General features: G+C 36.3%; 1 protein-coding gene and 1 long non-coding RNA gene across 3 annotated transcripts in view; one reads left to right on the top strand and one right to left on the bottom strand.

The window, feature by feature from the left end:
- The window catches only part of LOC111931789 (uncharacterized), a 203459-nt gene that overhangs the window by 6370 nt on the left and 174461 nt on the right, over positions 1-22628 (top strand). The gene's annotated exons all lie outside the window — the stretch shown is intronic.
- LOC147652236 (uncharacterized) lies at positions 8617-14168 on the bottom strand. The gene is made up of 2 exons (XR_015289343.1): positions 13819-14168; positions 8617-11814 (listed from the first exon to the last, which is right to left on the bottom strand). It is a non-coding gene; the product is annotated as an uncharacterized LOC147652236 (long non-coding RNA).

The following is a 22628-nucleotide window of genomic DNA, read 5'->3' on the forward strand; positions in this document are numbered from 1 at the left end:
AAATATCATCTGGGACTCTGTGACATCAGAGTTTCTTTTTAAGTCTAGTCAACCAGAAGAGCTGTATTATTTGGAACACTAGCTGTACTTGTGCCACAGAACTTCAATTTTTACATCTATCAGTATACAGGATTTTATTTAAAAATAAAGGGATTTATAACATGTAAATATAGAAAACACAGAGCTTTCTATTTCTGGAAGTTAAAATTGCCATTATATCTGAAAAAGAACTAGCTGCTTTTTTATTCCCTCTTATGGACATGTGCTTACTCTCCAGTACCTGTTGCTTTTCCTTCCATCTTGTGACGTTAGCTATGGGATTAAATTAATTAGATATTTTTATTTCTATCCTGCATTCTGGTGCGCAAACAAAGCTTCTGTCTCACCTATTTTTCAGCTTCACACCCTTGCAAGAGTTTCAGAAACCAGACTGATACAATTATATAGCACATCCCAGTGGAAAATTAGGACTACTATGTCAGGCCTCAAGCAGAAAGGCAATATTCCAAGCTGACTGCTGGAAACCACAAATCTTGACCACTATTGCAAAACTTGTGATAGGAACACAAAGAATATTATTAGCCAGTCATGGAGTATTAAATTTTACATGACTGCAGCACTACCAAAACATTAGCTACCAGCCTAAAGCTCTTCCTTTTTCTGTTTAATTCTCTTTAATGATAAGAGGCAGATTTTCCTGGCTTGACCTTTGGATTAAATCTGTCAATATTGATTTTAAAATCTGCCTACAGTCCAGTTTTTGAACCCATCTCCTTTTTTTTTTTTGTTTGTTTGTTCTTTTCTTCAGAGAAATCAGTATCTGAGGTCCCAAGTTCGTATGTTTCCAAGAGGTTTACATGCATTTTAGTCTAAGGATGCTAGGAGAATTTGCAGTATGTAAGCTAAAAAATGTCTGTGCAAGTTTCATCCCATTATTAGGATTTTATTTTAGTGGTATTCCAGTAAAAATAAAACATAAAGTTCAGCCTGTTCTAGAAAGACTCCTATACGTATATGCTGTAACAAGCTTCTTTCCTCTAATGAAAGATGATTACTGGACCAAAACAGTTGTTGTTGAGTTACTTCTCTGTGGAAGGTAGTGAGGAGAAAGGAATATTTTGGTATAAAATAGAGTCTCTTTTGGAACGCACTTGTCCCACCTATTTGCTGATAAATATTATCTCAGCTTGATAACCTCCCACAAACCTTTGGTTCCTCATAGTAGGGGCTGTGCTGCTTTGCTGTCTGCCTTACAGAAGTTTTATTAGTGTGCCAGAACCCAGTTAGTTACTACTGAATGACACCCACCAGTGCTGAAGGTCTCCTCAGACTTGTCAAAACTTTCTGAAACCTTTCTGAGTCTCCAGGTCACAGCTTCTCTTCCAACAGCTCTGTGAATGTACCTGCTCCCACTGAGGACAGCATAGGAAATTTGCTACATAATACTGTAGGACTGCAGCTTTGTAAGTTCACAGTCTAGGTGGGATGACTTAGGAAGAGAACTACCTGTGTTTTAACCATTCTGGGAGGAATTAGGTTATAAATAGACACAGTATATGCACAGAATTATGAGTATTTTGCAAAGTTCAACTAATATATAATGGCTTATTGCTACTTCTGCTGGCTGGAATCTATGTGTTTCTAATAAAATCTGGCAAAATGGTGCTTTCATAGTGCTGAATTTGAATACTTTTTGGGTGTGGGGGTGTTTTTTGTTTGTTTCATTTTGGTTTTTTGTGGGTTTGTTTGTTTGTTTTTTTACTACTGGCAGATTGGTTATGACTTCTATTGTAATTGAATCCTGCACTCCATAATTTAACATGTTCAATTGTGAATGGAAGCAGCTGAAGTGTAGGCCTACACTCTCCTCTCCTCTCCTCACTGTTTTCTGAAGATGGTAACTTTCAGCAGGGGAGGTACCAGACAGCAGGCAATGTGCAAATGACTTAAATCTCTGGAGCTGTTGGCTCATTTCTATTCTGGTGCCACATGTTGTTATGAGTAATTTGTGACATTCATCAAAAGTCAAAAGTGTGTATGTTTTTCCTTTTTTGTAATGTATTTGCTACAATTGTAGTTAAGCTGAGTATTATTAATTCAGTTTGTTTTATTAGTTTGGCAATACTGCCTTAGCAATTACTGCTCAACAGACAGCATTTGTCTGCTTGGAAAGAAAGGCAAGAGGAGGCATGGCAAGGAAGAAAGTCATTGGCTCCTAATTAATCACAAAGAATGTGTTATTTTGTTTCTTTTTTTTACTCTAGTTCTTAAAAAGAATAGATAGCAGAGGAAAATAATACCAGAAAGAAGGGGCTTGATGAACTTAATTGGGGCAAGTTATGAAATGCGTAAACCCCTTTGTCTTTATAAGTGCTTGGTGAATTTCAGACTATGGACCTCTTTGTGATTGTACTTAGAGATAAGGTAATTGGTGTCAATTCAGTTAGAATTAGTAAAAAACTAGATCAAAGAATAGCAGAATAATCAGCAAAGTCCATCTACAGGTTGCTCAAATCTTTTTATGTTTATAGCCTAAAAGATTTCCACCAAGGGTTTCATTTACTTTTCTAGTGATATGTCCAGGTTCACAAAATTTGAATTCCAAGCTGCATGTTTTCAGTCTGGAGGTGTTTGGTTTCCAGGTTTGTTTTCTGATCTCTTGATAGACATTGTCTTTTACTTTGCTCTTCCTCATGTGAGACCATCAGCCTTGCTCTTTTTGTATCTTCCTTTTGGTTTTCCATTTTTGATTCTCTTCCATTTTTATTGCTATCATCTGTTTTGAAAAACATGTTGTAAAAAATTTAAATTTAATTATTTTTATATTCATAATTTGTATGTTTCTAGTATTTGCTTTTTGTTTTAAAACAAGGTGGCTGATATCATACAAAGTAAATTTAATTAAATATTAATAAGTAATGATTATAACTGAACAACATTTCCCTGTAGTTGGTCCTTGGTAAAGAAGGCATCATTCTTGAAAAAATTATTAGATTATCAGTATCCAGGTTATTCCTGAATGATGGATCTAAATTTTTCAATTTCATAATAATGATGCTACTGATTAGTATATAATTTCTGTTGCAAATTAAAACACTTTGAAGCATAAATTCAATCCTATTTGTTGAAGGAATATTTTTATTCAAGATATGAACATAAATTTAATTTACCCTATGTGGTTAGTTTGATATTACATTGCTAAATCATATAATATCTCTCTTAATTTTGTCAGTGTCCAAGAGGAGTGGGCAACTTAATGTTACTTCTTAGAGTACAATTTCCCTTTTACTAATAAATGTGGTGGGGTTTGTATGGCATAATATTTGAAACCATTTCCCAGTAATTGAAAATAAGTAATTGAATAGATTAAGCAGTGTCAGATTTAAAGTCTTGTGTTTTGGCAAACACCCCTAGGAAGGGAGATATATGCTATACTGCATCATTTCTTTATTTCCTTGGGAAGAATCAGGATTGGGGATATCAAACCTGAACCCCTTTTGCAAAGGAAGATATTAAATACATTTGACATCATTAAAATAGTATTGTTTGAAAAAATACTAAATTCTTGAGTAACTCTTTGGGTTGGTAATACTAAGGCTGTCATGCAATGATTTTTGGGTTGGTTAGATACAAATTTGTAAAATAGGTCTCTTACCAGAATAATATAAACTAGCATTGAAGAAACGTTGCTAAATTCCTAAAAAGAGGATGAACCTGTCTTGAAAGTGTTCAGTTAAAAACAATGCATTTGTCAAGTCAACCTCAGGTGATGACATATACATTTTGTTTTCTTCCCCAAACAGCTTTGTAGAGAATTTAAGGTAGTGAAAATTACTGGTATTATGAAGCCTGGTCTAGCTTTGTGAGTGAGTCATCCCCCCCCGCCCCCCACCATTCCACATATAAATACTGAGAAGCTTGGCATAAAGAATGCAGCCTGGGGCATACCCCATAAAACTTACAATGCAATTAAATGAACAATTTCTACTGGAAATAAAATGGGCATGTTGAGTAGAATATGAATTAAACTGAGCAAGAACAGAGTCAGACAACCTTTCGTAGTATTCCAGGCTCTTGGAGAGAACCCCCAGGGTCAGCAGTAGCAAATGCAGCTGACAGGTCAAGGCCAATCAGTAAAGAAAGATAACTGCAGTTTGCAATGAAAAGCAGGTCATTCCAAATTTTGATTAATGTAGTCTCAATGCTTTGGTGTCCACTCGACTGGGTTAGCAAAATAAAGACAGATAGCAGTGGATTAACTCTAACATTTCTTTATTATACTGCGGCCGTTACAGGCTTCTCTGCTGCTGCATTCACAAAGGTTTTCGCCAATTTATGATCCTCCATCCCCATTGCCTCCTGGCCTGAATTCTGTGGAATTGACTCAGTTACAAGGGGCTGTGAAGTATTTGTAAGACTACCAAAATGACCTCAAAATAACTTTGGAAAATGGCAAACCTATCACATTCTTAACATTATGATTAGTTGATGTTGGCAGTGTTTATCCTGGGAAGCACTTAAGACCAAAATGTGTCAACTTGAACGACTTCGTTAAAAAAATAGGGGGAACTAGTTTGTTTTTTACTGACAGTTTTTGTTACACAAATCAAAGACTCAAATCATATGGCTGCAGAAGGAACTTTTCAAGTGTCACTTGCCAAGGCAGGAATATGAGAATATGTTCTTTTTACTTCCAAGGTAAAGTTAGTTTTGAAAGAAGTCTTTGCAAAACACAAAATATCTCTATTAGTGAATAATGAAATTTGCTAGCAAATATAAAACTACTTGAAGAGATTTAAAACATTGTTTAAAAAGAATTAGCTCTAGGTGGATCAATTCAATTTCTTTCCAGCCTTTTGTTTGCTTGTTTTTCTTTTTCATTTGGTAGGTAAGTATTTGCACCATACCAGTTTGAATATATGTTATAATTGTGTTTATTAACCCAAATCCATCCATGCATAGCCTTCCAAGTCAATCTGTTAGAACTGATGGTGTCATTTTAGGCAGCAGCACTGCCATGACGTCAGTGATTACCCTGGAAACACGACTGCAGTCTGGATCCGCACTCTGCTCGGCACTGGGGATGGGAGCTGCCTTTTGCCTGCTCTTCAGCTGCGTGCAGGTGCAGTGTTTAAAGCAGGCTGCAGGCTGGCCTGGCAGTGCTGCTGGAGTATGTTCAGAGCAGAATCTGACCAGTGTAAATCATAATTTGTATCTTTGTGTAGACATAGTTCTGCATTTCCCTGTTTGGTAGGAAAAAATGTCATTACAGAATTACACAGGAGGTAACTTTTCAGAGTAGGAATTCGAATGCTTCTTTTCCTATATAACTAACAGTGTAAGTTAATGTGTGATAGTTTTTTTGTGGTTGTTGTTGGGAAAGAGCGATATACCAGCTAGCTATTTTACTGAGCCAACTGCAGAATTCGTAACATGTATAGCACTCTTCTTCAAAATGATTCTCTTCTCTCTGGTCCAATGGATGATCGTAAAATGAATATGTGTAACTTTATGACCTATCCTGTTTAATGGTGCCAAGGCAAGAACAGCAGGGTTCTCTTCAGGTGACTGCCATTACTGATACTAAAATCTTGCCAGTCCATCCTAACTTTTACAGTGACTTTTGATTGGATTAACAGCTTCACAGAACCTGTCCCATAGTGGAGGATACTTTATTTTCTTTTTAGGAAAGATTTTCATACATTAGGGAAGTATTTCTTCTATTCAGACCACAGTTGAGAGATTTTCCATAAAAATTATATATTTATAATTTATCAGTGCTCTGTATCAGGTGACCATTTATTGGTTTCTTTATCCAACCTGTAAATAAATGTAAATTTCATAGACAGTGTGGAACAGTTGCCTGAAATTATTTTGGCTTTTTCTGAGGCTGAGTGGTAAATGTCTGGCTTCTAGTCCCCTGCTCTGACCTTTGCATGGGCCTGGATGTGTGAGTTCATGTCGCAGTGCATGTGTCAGGTCAGCCCACAGCAGCTGGTCTGAAAGAATTGGAGCAGAACATGGCAGTGAAGTCGATTGCAATGTCAGAACCACTGCAGCCAGAGAATGGAAACCAGAGCCCTGCCTCTTAGGGCATCTGTATCCAGCCAGCAGACAATGAAAGCAGCAGGCTCTAATGAGAAAAGGGAAGCCAGTGAAGGAGACAGAGTCTGTGAAATTTATTAGCTGGTGCAATAAAGCTGCTTCTTTGGGAGTGAACCTGAAGTGGCCTCTGAGTTAATTTGGGATGAAAAGCCCAGTAAGGGAGGCAGTTTATTGGGGTTCATCCTCTTCATAACCCAAGATATTGACCCCTACGGTCTCCCAGCCAGCAGCAGAAATATCAGACTCTCCCATTTGTGCACAGTACCGTTTATTTTCATGTAATAAAAACACCCCCTGAGTCTGTTAACTATTATCCATTTCCCTTTGCAGAATGTATCGTACCAGTCATCATTGAGAATATTGCTTTCAGACTCATTTTAGTTTATAGCCCCAAATATTTCTTGTTTGCTTTGAGTAATTGTTTTCTGTTTAAAATTGGGTAGCTGGCTTGTTAATTAGTAAGATATAAACCAGATACATCACTACATTTTTAAAGCTATGGTGCCAGCTAGCGGTGAGAGATGATAGACAGTGTCTCAAGTGTGACATTTATCTAAGTGTACGGTATATTTTTATTTGCATCATGATAACATGACATTAAGTTTTATTTGTCAGTTATCAGTTCCTTGTGACCAAAAAAATGTAAAATGAAATGAGCCACTGCTATAATTGTGCAGTTGGATATTGTTTATTTGAAACCTTCTTGCCATTATTGATGGAGTAATTGTATCATTCATCAGAACATTTGCCAGTGAAGCCTTTTAATCCTTAGTTTTTCACATGTGTGAATATCACTTCTTATGCGTTATGAACCTGTAAGTGCCCTTTTACTTTGCTGAAAACCTGAATTTCTTTACAAATGCAGTAGACTTTGATCGTGAGCAGCAGAAAGATCTTAGAAGGTTTCTGCAATTGATTCACTTGTGCAAATTAAGGAGAGCTTTAGTGTGGCCAGTGCAGAGCAAAACTCTTGATTCTATTTATTTAGCTGATACACCCTACTAAGTTGAAAAAAAATCTTGTATTTTATTAATATGAGAGGAAATTTCAAACAATTCATTATTCATTGTGCATTGTCTGTGTTCATATAAGCTCACAGCAGAAAAGAAAAATAAGCAACCCTTAAGAACATTTGTAAAGAAACGTTAAAAATAACTTTTTTTTCTTTCTAACAAGGAGTCATTGACAGGTCATCTTTTCCAGTTTAATTAAGCAATAACCAATCTCAGTGAGGCTGTGGAAGGCTCTTGAATACTAATAAATAAAAGCAGAAGCATTTCTTTCATTAAATAGTAGGAGCTGTTTATAACTCTATTACTTACTGTTAAAATCAATTATTATTACTAATACTCTTCAAGTAATTTATAACTGAAGGCACGCTGAATGTTGTAAAGCAGAACTTTTCTTTTCAAATGTCAGACATAGCCACGAAGGTCAGCTCTTGTGAATAAGGACACCTCAGATGAATACACTTGTAATAATATTTGTGAAGTTAGATCTCATGTTAGTGACAGCTGCCGGCAGCAAGCAGAGCTGCCAGTCTTACTTCCAGTCTAATACATGTGACTACACTGGTGGAAAAATACAGGGATGTTTCTAATCCAAGGGAATGAAGAGAACAGAATGATTTTTGTCTGAGATAGAATCGAGTTAGACACAGAAGCAATTTATTTAAAAGAGGTGCCTAAAATATTAACTTGAAAAATACTGTCATGGTTTCATCATATGTTTCCTTCTGGTCCCCTTTCCAGTGTGTTTGCGACAGGTGTGCACTTCCTTCATTTTCTTCTGTGCTGTTGCAACGCAGTTGCTTTAATTTAATACAACAGAATATTGTATTAGATATTTTCATTGGAAAAAATATTTAATTGGAAAAAAACCTCATTGTCCTTAAAATATTAAAATGCAAGTATGAATCTTCACTGATTTCATAACTGTGGGTTTTATAATATGCGTTTAATGCTGTTTCCTAATTAATTACTTAAATTGTTTGATTTATTCTGCAAATTGATAGTCTTTTAATGTTTACATAATTTTGGATTCAATAAATAAGATTTTAGTTTTTGAAAGAACATATCGTGTGTTGCCCAGTTGCCACAGTCATAGAAAATTAGGTACACGCTTTGAATTTGAGATCAACAAATGGCATTCTACAGGCTAATTTTTCTCTTTTTGTGCTTTAAATTAAACAAATGTCTATAAACATAGTATCAGTGTGTAACTAAATCACTATCTTTGTTTTTTTTTTATTGTAACTCCACTGTAATTAAAAAAAAAACAAGTTGCTTATTCGGACTAATGCCTAAAATGTTTTCAGCACTGAGATTAAATTGAGAAGGCATTTGACTTCCAAACGAAATAATGTGGAATTCAGTGACATAAAGGACCAATATTTATTATGCTGATACATCCATTTGGATTGACAGTCCAGTTATCATGGTATTAGACACCAAATGTATTTCTTGTCCTAAACTAATAGTTTATATGGAAGACAAAAATGATACAAAAAGATTATTTTAAACAGTTTAAAGGGCATTTTGAATTTTATTTTTCACATTGTTACTGGATAAGATATGAATTTAGCAGTTTGCATTCTTTATTACTCTAGAACATGTTTTGTTAATACAGCACTGAAATAATATACATTTAGTGGATTCTAAACTGGATACCCTTGTGCATCTCATAAAACTCTTTGAAATTTGTGTATTTAAAATCTGTATGATGCATTAAATTCAGTGGACTTATAAAAATCCAGAGTTTAAGCATGAAGCTTAATTTAAAAATACCAAACAAAAAAAAACCCTGACTAAATTGAGCTGTTAAATAATTCCTTTAAATCCACTGATAGTGTGTTGGAGTTGTTGGAGTAGAATGTGATACCATTGCTGATGAAGTGGGAAAAAAGCGTCACAATAATTTTGAAATCAAGAGGAATATATTTTAAAAGCCCTTTGACAACAAAAACACAAACAGGAAAAACCACACAAAGCCCAAAGAAACAAACAAAAGCCCCACAAAAACAACCAACCCAAAAGCTGCTTTATTATTGACAAAGAGCTCCCCCATTTGAGTACCTGGGGGCGCCGTTTCTGCCTTCCCCTTGGAATGCTGTCACTGGAGCCCTCCACAGAGCTCTGTGTTGGAAGATGGAGTGCCCAGTGTGGGAGATGGCCACAGCTGTCAGGAAACTGCTACAGATGGTTCAACTCATTAGCTGCCAGAACTCCTAGCAAACATCATCTGAGAGTATGGGGACTTCACTTGGACTAGATGTTAAGCTTGCCTCCTGTTCAGTGTCATTACATTTTCTGCAGAGTAAGATCCTTAACCATTTCTGTTAGAGACTGGATTCTCTTGGATATAACCAATCTGCAACTCTGTTTTGTTCAATTTGCAAATGTAAAATAATTAAATTAATAACGGTTCCTCCACCCAAACAGGGTCTCAAGTGTAGCTCACTGTATCTGTATAATTTAGTCTATATCTGGTATTAGTACATCTCTGTAATGATATCACAACTGGGATGCAATGAACTTCAGTGTAGTATACATGTGTATTTACAATACCTTTCTTTAGTATCCTGTCTGTGTTGTGATGTGTGCTGTCACTCATGCAGAATTTCTCAGCTTATCTGTCTTCATGTTGCTTGGTATTTCTAGCAAAGTTGCTCCACGTTTGTGTGCGCGTTGAGGCACAGCAATCACAGCAGGTGTTCCACAGTTAGCTTTGCGGCAGAGCCAGCAGAGGGAGCAGACACTTTGGTGTTTTATGGTACTGACAGATTTTGGCCATTTTTCCCTTTTGTTTTTGCAAATGCATGTATTTTCATATATGTGGTCATTATCTATGAGAATGTGGGCAAATGTCTGTGTGTTGGATTTCAGTAACTGTGGGGAAAAGCTAAGCTGTGGAGTGTTTTATGATTACAAAATTATCTTTGATTTTTCAAAGATTTGCATATATCATTTTGTACTGATAGTAATTATTTGTGCTGAGTTTTTTTGTACCCTCGAAAGAAGAGACTTTCCCTTAAAAAAAACCCTTACATTATACTTCAGAGCACACTGTCTCTAGAAAAACCACTGCATAAATTTAAGTACAGGTGAAAATGACTTCACATACTTGCAAGGTCAAGCCCTTAATAAATCACTATACACATTGTGTGCAGTTCACCTGTGTGAAATAGGCTTGAAAAGACTGTTCTGGTCATAGCTGATATTTGGAGATACCTTTTGGGTATATAGGAACAGTCTTCTTTTTCAGTTACATCTAAATGCAAAAATTGTGCAGAAGTCATTCATGGTCATTATACCTTAGGCCTGCTCCCAAAGTTGGCAGGAATTTTACATGAAGAGGTGTCAGGGTGGAAAGGTGGGGGTCTTTATACAACCTTATGTGTGTTTAAACAATACAGTGAAGTGAGTATTCGTAAATGATGTTGTTTGCATCATGATTTAAACTTTGTTTAAATACTTTTTTTTGTGATAGCATTATTGCACTCTGTGCTTGGTTAAGCCAGGCGGGGTTGATTATCATTAAGTGTTATTTATTTCTATTTTATTAAGCCTCCTTTTACATTCATGTTACGGGTTAATTTATACTTTTATTTCATGCACTACTTGGCTTTACTGATTAATATGCCCCATGGCATTCAATAAAGCCAGGCAGTGGAGGAAATAAGAGTGGTATTAATTTCTAACATTGCTATAAATTTGCCTTAATAAAACTAGCTCAATAACACTGCGGTAGTAGTACAATGGATGCTTCCAAATTGTTAACAAAGACACAACTGAAAGAACAACACATTTTTTCCAGAATTTAGGAATGCTGTGCTCTTTTTAGTCATGTTCAGATTAGGCTACCTGTTATAATACTGAGTGCTTTTACATTGTGTTCTAAAATACAGTATATATTTTTCAAAAACTATTATTTTACTTAGTCAATCAATTCAATCATAAGCAGATAAATCCTCTCATGCCTTCAAATACCTTTTGGATTTTCATGACCCCTGTTACTTAACAGACAGGTTTAAAAATATTAAGAAAAAAATAAACAATTCTAGACTATAAGGGCAAACAGAAAACAAGAAAAATTCGGACTATTTGTTTTCTTTTTAGTAGTTAAATAACTCCTATTGATTTGTATTTTCCAGTATTTTTCCTTTGATTTATTTACACATTGCTTTGTAGTACAGGAAAATTCTCAAGAAAGAAATGCAGATAGGATTGGTGAATACTAGTTTTAGGTGCACAAGCTATTCATTACAGAGGAAGTATTTTGGCTCTATTTTCTTTATTAACTATTAACTATGATAGCTGTATTTTCTCAGGCCTAGATTGGGAAATCTGTGTAGCATAAAATCCTTCAGTAAACTTTACCATGTAACATTTAGCTGTTACAAATTTTTTGCTCATGCCTGCATTCTTTTATTACTCAAACTCACATTGATTTAACTGAAAATTTGCTCAGAAAGAGGAGTTTTCATAGAGCTGTTATTTGACCTCAGTACAAAATGAAAGCATGATAAAGCAAGTTAGCAAAGAAAAATCTGAACAAAACCACAGCCCAGAAGAATTGCCAAATCCTCAGAGTTTGATCCTCGAAGGCGTGTGGAGAAGCTTGTTCCTGAAGTCATTGGGATGTGAGCCTTTTGTGCACTTTGCTGGGTCAGACCTTAATAAATCACTCAACACGTTTTTCAGAGATCACCTATGGGTTGAAAGGCAGCAAATGTTTAAAAGGATTAATATAAACATTATATATCAAACAACTTATTTTTACATTCAGGCAGCTATGAAAATAATACTGTCATTTTGATAAGTGTATTGGTTGGTTAAAATCAGATGGGCAGCACACTAACTGCTATAATTTGATTTTACTAAATGATATGAATTTACATAATGCATAGTCTAAGAATCTACCGATGTAGATTCAAATTAAAATTTTAGGCTTTAGGTAATGATCTTTGCTTAATATGTTTTTGTAAATAGTAACAAAACCTGTAAAATTGTCTTACTTACTATAAAACTCATGTATATCCAGACATAGCATTTAATTAGGTCATGTGATGCTGCTATAGTTCAACTAAGTCAAATAATTTTGTCTAAGTGTTCTATAACCTTGTAATCATAGAGACATTGAAGTTAGAAATGGAAATGTCCTCATATGTGCCGGGCACAGCCATGGCTGTTCTGTGCCCTGCATACACAATGTGAGATATTTTGTCTAGGCGAACTTCTTGTGGAGTTCCATTTTATCAACAGTTTTCTCAGAAAAATACTTAGTTTTTAATGGAAAACTAAATGTCTTCCTTTATCTAACTTTTAAACAAGGTATTAGCCAACAATAGGAGTAATGACAATCACAAGCATATTTGATTCTGTGTTTTAAGGGGGGTATAATCTGTAATATTTAGGGGGAAATTTGCCAACTGTTGTGCCAAGCTGGATAGCTTACTCTAGAACTGTACTTTGTGGAAGCTCCTATACATGCTCCACTCCTGGAGTGGTAGAAAATTGGATTAGATAAATACACCATTAATTAGATTGTTTGGCAGTATAGTTAGCGAGAAACGATGAAAATCTGTACCATATATGATCTGTGCAGCCCATTAATGCTTTCTGTCTTTCATTGACAAGAGCAGAAGTTTGGGCTGCTCACTTTCTCTGTGGGTAAGGCATTTGGAGTGTATGTGAGAGACTGAGAACATTTTCTATCTGCTGCGCATGTGAGCAGCAGATAAGATTATGCAGGGAAAATTCACAAGAGTAATTTTTCACGTTTAACCCCCTGATGCAAAACCATAGATCTGTTTTCTTCATGAATCACCAAGATTTGGATCACCACAGCTAAGCAGAATAAGCTGCAGTGTTTACAAAACAGAAAAATGTGTGTTTGGGTTGCAAGTGTAACACGTGCAGTTAAATATGAGCAGGTCTCTTCAGTGTTGCCATAGTGAGCAAGTGAGGTCTGGGGAGTGGGATGAATGAGATTGTCAGCCTGGGTGCTGCAGGTAAGGCAGGAATGGTTGAAGCAATGTTGTTTTTTCTGATAGTTTTTAAAAGAGCTGTCCATTATAAAGAGACGTGTAAAAAGAAGGGTGAATCCTCTTCTCCATCACCTGCACTGTACTTACCTTCATGTAGATGTTGAAACAACAATATTCACTTCTGTTTTGATGTTTCTGTTATCAGTACGGGGTAAACTGATACTTTGATTGATTTTGTGTTTTTCCCCCCTAACCATGTACCTGTACTACTGTGGAACACAGAAAATTCTGTACTTTTGTGGAAGTGCATGCTGATTTTCTATTCTGCTCCTCCATAAAATATTTCTCCTCTTTTAATGCATTTTTATGGAATTAAAAGGTGTTGCCTTTATTTATTGGCTGGTGATAAGTATTATTTATTTTTACACCTTCTTTACAGCACAGTCTTGGGAGAGAAACTGTGCTCTAAAAATTGTTATTAAGTTTTACATTTTGAGCCATGCGTTTAAGTGACATTTGTTTCAGAGGAAATAGATTTTTTCTTAGATGACTTTTTCTGGGTGCAAGAACTGAAAATCCAAAACCGATATAGCCAGATCCTTGCCTGTATCTCTGAGGAGACCATAAATTGATCTGAAGAAACAGCTTAACATGGTTGTAATTAGGATCACTGAAATAATTTCTGGACGTCTGAGGCAAAAACGAATGTAGGAACACATACGCACAGTCGATTCTGTATGAAGTGCTAGCGTTGAGCTGATCTAGTGCTGATGCTCACGAGGAATTCGAACGGTGCCTTTATTTAGGCCTTCTCGCCTGAAGTTGTCCACGGCCCGCGAAGTGCCTGTGATCGGTGCCCGGGCTCGGTGCCTGTGATCGGTGCCCGGGCTCGGTGCCTGTGATCGGTGCCCGGGCTCGGTGCCTGTGATCGGTGCCTGTGATCGGAGCCCGGGCTCGGTGCCTGGGCTCGGTGCCCGGGATATCGGTCTCGGCGCGGTCCCTGGCGGGACCCCGCTCCCTGCGCGCTCCAGGCCGGGCCGGGGCCCTTCCCTGCGCGCCGCGGCCGCCAGGGGGCGCCGCCCCGCCCGGCCCGGCCCGGCCCTGCAGGGCGGGAGCTGGGGCTGCGCCGGGATTGTCGGAATCTCGGCCGGGATAAAACGTGCCATAAACTTGGCGTCACTCCCTGCAATTCCTGTTATATGATCGTTTACTGGCGGTCATTGTGGGATCGCTGTACGGAGAGCCCTGCTGCTGCTGCCTTTTCAGTCCCCATGGCAGCGAGTCTGCCCTGCAGCCTTTGCAACTACCATTTCCTATAAATAGTTGTGATCTTTAATAAAGAGACAGGAAAATGAAGGAGTGATGGGGAGAGGAAGGGTAATTTGCTTATAGCCAAAATTCCCTTCCATATTAGCTTTCAGATATTTGTTTAAAATCCTGCTTGAAACGCAGATGTGGACAAATGTCCTACACTATAAACTATGAGAAGTTGAATTCAGGTGGCGAGTTTTGTATGGTTTGGAGTCTAACTGCAATCCCGAACACAGTGGTTATAGTTTTAGGAACATTTGTCTCTGTCTTCATTTTATGGAATCGCCTTCCTTATGTATGGGCTGGAAATGCAGATACAGAAAGGTGAACTTTACGTTTTTCCCACCACGTTACCACTGCTCCTTACATGATAATAAATAACGAGGGTTATAATGATGATAGCAATACTTTTAACAATTGGCATGAAGAGCAGAGCAGACAAAAGGCCTTGCTACTAGGGGAAATCATCAGAAACATTCTGTGCACTTCCTGTCATCTCATTTGAGCAGATGCTTGCCTATTGCGGTCCGTTAAGTGGAATGTTGTTTTGAGGATCCTTAAAGAGTGTGGATGTGGTTTGCTGCAGCTCAGCCCAGGTACAGAGTCCTGCTCTAACTGAAAAGTGTAGGTACGCATTGCAAATTGCTCAAGTTTGGCCTTTCTAATTAAAAATCAATGGGCCTCATTTTATTGGGCCTTCCTAGGACTGATGCTGGGCAGCTTTATATTTATTTAAAGTTTTTATGAAATAAATAATTTGCATGCTTCTAATGAATATATTAATTAATTGAAAACTAGATATGAGCAAAGGAGTGCAGGGAGGTTTCCACTGAGGAATGCTGCTCTCAGCCTGGTGCTTTTATGAAGATGATATAATAGGTTTTACTAAACATCTGAAGTCAAGGCAACTGAGATAGTTTGGACAGTTTGCATCAGCTATTACTTTATTTGTACCATGATCCCAAGATTTTTTCCTAAAATCCAGCAGCCTTTATGCTTGGGTTTATTTTAAGCCTGCACAATAATTTCAGCTGGTCAATACAGGGAGAGTGCAAGACTTGATGGCTTCAGAAGTCCATCTAAGGAGATGCATCTGAGAATATGTTTTTTCCATGGTTATTTTTATCCCATTCTTTGTTAGAGAAAAAACGCAGGAAAAATGTGTTTCTAAAATGCGTTCCCAACTGTGATAGTTGTTACAAAGCAGAGGCTTTTTTAAAAAAAAACCGCTGGAGGATGTTCATCAAAATTGCAGCATTTCTTTTGGCATTTGTTACTTGGTAAAGAAAAGATGAGAAACAGGTTACAATAAATGGAATCTCTTCAGGAGCAGTACACTTTTCACCTCTGGGTGCCACTGTTCAACTGTTTCTTGTGCAGTGACCATCTGCTTAAAAGTCCAGCTCTTATTGGAGAAATAGTGCCTGAAAAAACCTCTTAAAGACATACTGCCTGTATCTCTGCACAGTCAAGAAACAAATTTCTGATATATGGATATTAGTTATGCACTGTTCTCATATGCTTTTAATATGCTGAACAAGGAAACAGTAAACACTCCACATTTATTCGGTTTATTGAGAGTAGTCTGATGGTTTATTTAAAACTTTTCTTGCCTCTTTAGTTAGAAGTTGAAACATGAATCTGGTTTTTTCTATATAAATGAATACTAGCACAGATTTATTAAGTATGTGGATTGACTGTAATAATTCAGTTGATTTAAAGGAGTTTTACAAAAGCAACAATGATTTGCTTTATTGCCCACAACCTACATAATTCAAAAATCTATTGACCGATACAATTTCTTTTCAAATATTGTATAACTCTTAATATTCAGAGCAAAATTAATTGCAGTCTGTGTATCCAGCTGTTCCACCAGATTAATTATATTGTGACTATTTCTCCTAGAAACTCAGCCAGGGAAACTTAGTGCTAAATGACACTGGACTTCTTCTCTGATCTGTTCTGTGATTTTAATTCTAATCAAATAAAACCCTTCTGTGAATGAAATCAAGTGTGTCATTTAAATCTTTCTTTACTGTATAAGGTGTGTTTAGAGAAACATTATCAAAATATTAATAATAAAAATCTAAAAGAATAAAATTGCATTTTATGTCATGAAATGTCCCTTTTCTCAGCCAGGGGGGATACTGCTGCTGTCTTGCCCATACCTTCCATCTAGTTCTTCCTGCATCCTGCTGAGCACTGCAGTCTATCAGTGAAAGCCAGCAAGCCTTTTCATATCTGCAAACAGACAATGGAAAGTTCCATGATTGCCTCATAAACAGGCATTTATTTCTGTTCAGTAGTTCTATATATGGTCTATATATGCATTTGTTCAAACTGATGAAGGAAAAATTCAGACAAAAACATCTGTTAAAAATTAATTTCAACTTTGTGTCAGATTTGTACATTTTCTTTCTATCCAGTTTCATTAGAAAATCCCAAATAAATAGAACACTTCAAAATAAAAGAATTTAACTTTATCCTGGGAACATGCAGTTTAGTTTTTGGAAAGGGAAATGTGTAATAAAATACTGCTCGAATGAAAACGGTGAAGCTGTAAAATACGTAAGTGGAAACTTTGAGGAAACAGGCAATGAGAAACTGGAAATCAAGCAGTAATTTAAGTTTCACACAACCACCCTTTGCATGTGTGAGTACAAAGGAGAGACTAGGAACAAGTGTGAGTCAGACCTCTCCTCTCAGGAACTGAGGGGACAGAGATTCCCAGCATCTGTTTCCTTAACTATCACCCAGAGGATACTGGTGGTAAATCACAGAGAGTAAAAATAGAATCAGAAAAATAGCTCAAAACAAATGGAATACTGTATTTTGCAGTACTTTTGCAGTAGATCTGTATCCAGCTCGGCTTTCATCTGTGTTCAAATTGGATGAATCAGCTTACATTCACTTCTAAACAAATTGTTAATAAAATCACAAGCATGGCTAATTAGGATGTTCCACAAAACAGGCAGCCAAATTTGATGCCTGAATGGGAGATTTATCCTGCTCGCATATTTTAATGGATGTCCTAATGTCATTGTTATAGAGTAAGATGGCCAAACACTTTAGTAGAGTTAATCACTGCCCGTCGTTTGGAGTGAGTGGGCCTGCATCCAGTTGAATCAAGTCTGGTCCAGCCAAGAGACTCCAGCTGGAAGAGTGAGTTTGTATGTATGAATTATTTTAGGTGCCTCATTGATGTGTACGTATTTTCCATGTCATCAGTGAAGGCTGAAGTAATAATACTTTGCCTTGAAGGGCTCTAGCAAAATTAAATTAAAGTACTGTGAGTTCTTAATCTGGAAGACACATATAGTCACAAGAAATTCTTAGCAACCATAAGAGTTCTGAGTTTATGCTCAAGCATCAAGCATATAAAATAATGTTTTACCTATTACTTAAGGTTGAGATATTTAAAAAAAAAATCAATGTGGAATCAGCATGTCTTTAGTATTTCCTATTTGCTGTAAGTAACCTTGTTTTAGGTATGGAAATATGACATGACTTGGACTTCTAAAGAAAATCCCAACCTTTTATTTTAAAAATGCATTTGTTTATGTATAATTATTATGAAATACTAATGGAATCTATAATACTTCAGTAAACAATAGTTACAGGTTTTAAGAAATACAGCAGTTTTAATGAAATAGGTAAAAGACGTTAACAATACTTAGCAGAGTTGATCCAGCAAGTTATCATTACAACTCTTAGTGACTACCATTTCATAATATACCATTGTCAAGAGAAAATAAAAACTTTATGTCTTCTTTTAGTATTTTTCCTCCTCATATTTTGAGGAGATGTACCCTTTTGGTCTTGTTTTATTCATAATAAAAGATCATTTTATTTTATTTCCAACACAAAGTGTTTGAAGCAAAGCCTTTTCTTTTATAGAAGTTAATATTTTTAGTAAAAATAGCCCTATTTTTTTTTTGGTGGTTGAAGAATAAAACATAAAACAAATAAAACAATAAAAATCTGTCCAAAAATGTGCAATCATGTTTGCAATAAACCACTGTTGGTTCTAAGCTGCCAAGCAGAAAAGAAAAATCTTTACAATGAGGAGCACCTAACCTACTACCTCCTATTGCTGTTATATAGAGAGAATTTGATTTAAATAATTTTCACAAATAATGTGATAACAAGCAACAGTGGTGTTCAAGACTATTTAAATTATTTGAATCTTTGATTACCCAGAATTACAATTCTGAAAAAAAAAAAATTATTGTGCAGTTCTGAAACTGCGAAGCTTAATGATGTGATTCTCATCTAACCCATAAGTATTTGTTGTTTATAATCATTTTTGTCTTTGCTCTATTAGACATTTTGTTTGGTGTCCATGTTCTCCAGTTTACCACAATCACCTTAATAAGGCAGTTTTCTTTCCTTGGCATTCATGTAATTTAGAATCTGAGCTTTGAAGAGTACATTTTAAAAGAAAGTATTTCTTACATTTTTAAACAGATTTAAAAATGCCAGTTGTTACCTATTTGTATTTTGCTTAGTTAGAGTTGGGGTTCCCCATCCCCATAATCTTATGCTATGTGCTGTTATGCAAACACTAGCACTGACACAGACACCTTCCTCTTAGTGTGTTTGGGAATAGACTTTCACAGTGACTAGTCGTTGTTGTACACACCACACCCTGTGGCTTTGATGTATCACACTGAATAACCAAGAAAAGATTACTGAATAATATTCAGAAGTCTCCTTGGTACATTGATGATCCAGCTCCATTCAGTCCCTTGTGCTTACATCTGTTTGTGACATGATCATTTCTAGTGGCTTTTTTCCAGTAGTATTTGAGTGATGTAGTGTGGTGAGTGCACCAGCTGCTTCAGGTGCAGATGGCGTTTTCCTTGTGTGCCTTTTAATGCCGTTTGGCATTTGTTTTTTATTCCCTGTGTTGACTCATTCATTCAGGAGCTTTAGTGACTGAAACAATCTGATTTGGTCACAAATGGAACATCATATATGTTTTGTGTCATATCTGATGCTGAGAAAAAATGTGAAAGACCATGAGAAACACACGAGGAAAAGAAGGCACCAGGCACCAAATTAAGTGATGCTAGAATTTTTTTCCTGTCTGTACCTAGTTTTCTTGATTTAAAAATAACAAAAAAAAGAATGTTACCTACATTATATATATTTATTTGGTATAGTTAAGATGGATAAATTACCCCAAGCATCCCTCACTAAAAGAATGGCAGTAATTTTTATTAGCAATGAGGGGAAAACCCTAAGAATTTAGGGCCAGTACTAATTCCAATGTGCAAATTTCTGTGGCTTTCAAAAGAATTATATTAAGCTAAATTATTTTTCTATGCTTTCTCCCACTGATCATGTAAACAGCAACACATTTATGTATTTATGCTGCCTACTTTGCCATTCAGTCTCTGCTACTGTAACACTAGAATTTGCTGATTCATTCAGGGATGTTTTGCGACATCCACATTTGGTTAAAAACCCCATCTGGCTCTGCATGATTGGGAAGCTCTGCTCATAGCTCCAAAATCAAGAGCTATGAAATGACTAAAGTTGTCTGCAGATTGTTTAGTTACTGGAGGCAAGATTTAATTTAAACTGTTGTCTGTTGTGTCATAGGAGCCTTTGTAAGCATTGCAGCTCATTATTTCTTGTCCTAAATGAGTGTTTACATTTTAGAAATAGTCTTAAGTATTTTTTGAATTAGATTTCTGTATGCATGCATATAAAAAGTAAAATAAATGTATAAAATATAGTTGAATTTCTATATGTAAATATATATACACAAATACAATATACAAACATAATAATTTCTGGAAGACATGCAGGCTAATGGAAATCAGATGCAACCTTAATACAAAACAGAACAACTTCTAGAAAATCAGATAGAAAGAAAAGTGAAATACCTGTTTTTATGACGTCTTAGAAAGAGCACTTTTTAATTAGATGAGCAACAGGGTTAATACTGATTTTAAAGCACTTGCTGCCCCCCTGCCTTCTACTGGGTCCTCTGGTGCAGGTGAGCAGGAAATGGATTATTCTAAAGTGTGGGAGGATTTTGATCTGCTTTTTAGTAAAGACTGTAGCATAGTTGCTTGTACAATCAAAGCCATAATCCTTTCCAAGAAACAGGAGTTTTGACATGAACTTGCTTGAAAAAAAATGTGGCACAGTAAACAGAAGCTGAACTCTGTTCATAATGTTTTATTTCTCTTGGAGCTTAGTTTTAGGCTTCTTTTCTTTTGATCTGAAATTATTAACACAATCAATAATAAAATAATTACATATATTGTAATATGTATATGCATATATTACCTAATTTCACCTGTGCAGACAAAATTGGCCTAACAGTAGGAGATACTGGTAGAGTCAGCCTGCCCTGCTTGTCAATACCAGTGGGAACAGGGGGAATACCAGAAGCAGGACCTGACGTAGCAGTTCACTCTCAAAAGAGACGCGTTCTCCTCCTGTGCCCTTTGCGGTTTCTTCTCTTCCTGCTTCAATGGGATTTCTAATGCTTACTTTGTATGGAAGTGGTTATTCCATGTCTCTGTAACTCTGTAAGGATACTGTCTGATGAGGAATTGTGTGTTGCCAGAAGTTAGATGGCCTTGCTGGGCCAGCAAATAAGTGCCAGAGCTGCTTGGAAGAAGGAGTCAGGATCATGCAGCCAGATGCAAAAGCTAAGGAAAGGAAGTAGGGAGATGAGCAAAGTCTATGGGGCAGAGGGGACACAAGATTTATGTTTTTCTACTATGTATAGTACAGGATTCTAGATTCTCCCATCTTGATTTTACTGTCACATAAGAGGTTGTATTGCACTTTTGTTTTTCTTCAGCAAGTTGATGCAGAAGGTACTTACAACTATTGAAGTAATGCATGAGAAAATCTTCAGTTGCCTAACACCAAAATCTACAGGCCATATTCTGTTTTGAAGTAGATTTTCCCCTGTCTTCAGTTTATCTGGCAAGTTTTCAAGAATTAGTAGGAATTGCATCCAAGTGTCAGATTTGGTCAGTAGCCAATATTTTATAGAAATACACATGTAGAAAGCATGGAAAAACCTAGCTTGAAAAAGACCTAGCTGGAAGTTCCATCTCTAAAAAAGCAAAGTGTGATTGAGTGTGGTGTTTTCTTGTTAGGAAAAAGAAAACTTTTAAAGTTTTCTAAGTGTGTGTTTCTTTCAGTTTTCACTTGATTTTTTAATGTTTGCCTTTGAAAGGAAAAGCAGAAAGCCTGCAGTTGGTGATCCTTACATTCCAAGTGTGTGTCCTTTTATTCTCACAAGGTGGTTTTGCACTATCATTCCACCTGGGCCTTTGTCCTCTTAACAGCTAACTCTAAATTACAGTTACTTTACACTCATCTAACAAGAAATTTTAATTTCTTCTTGTTCAATAGGCATACTTATTTGCTGCACATCACTAAAACTTTTTATTTGAACTTCAATTCCTTCCTGATCTTTCCACAGCATTCTTTGCTGTCACACTGGTGTTCTTCATAGTGATTTGTTTTAACCAAACTTTTGGAAGATAAAGTACAGATATTTCAGTTTACAGATGCAAGGTGGAGACATATAGAAACAAGAATCAAAAGAATCTGCTAGTTCTAGGAATATGGCTTGACAGTATTGTCTTGATTTTTCTGAGTATCTGTATTACATAATAGCACTAGTAATATAGTGACACATTAGGAATCCTGTCCCCATTGATTCCAATTATTCCCATCATGCATGAAGAATACACTTTTGGTGATCACTTAAAAAAATTGTTTTGAGTTACTTGCCCGATGTGTAAGGAGTGTATAAGTCAATAATAGCTTCTAATTCTGTAGGATGGGTTTCAGAAAATCATCTCTTCTGTTTCCACTGTTTTATAATTTTTGATTACATAGTTTAGCCCTCATAATGTAATACATACTTCTAGTTGTGGCAAAGATAAAAAAAATCTGAAGAAAGAGATGCCAAATAGTAGAGGAAAGCTTTATGAAACATCAACCCAGGCATCAATAAAGTGGTTATTTGTTTCATTGCTAACTTTGATCATATTAAGTAGAGAACCTGATTTGAGATGACTTGTGAGGTCCTGAAGGTATTTCTGGAAATATCAGATTGAGTTCTGTCACATTCTCACATGGCTCACTAAAATGAAAGATAGTGACAGTCATAGTGGCTGGACTCCAGTGTGCTGAATATGCACTCCACATGAATTTTCACGGTAACTTTACATTGAAAATA

The sequence above is a fragment of the Cyanistes caeruleus genome, chromosome 7 (genome assembly GCF_971803275.1).
Source record: "Cyanistes caeruleus chromosome 7, bCyaCae1.hap1.1, whole genome shotgun sequence".
NCBI classification, from domain to species: domain Eukaryota; kingdom Metazoa; phylum Chordata; class Aves; order Passeriformes; family Paridae; genus Cyanistes; species Cyanistes caeruleus.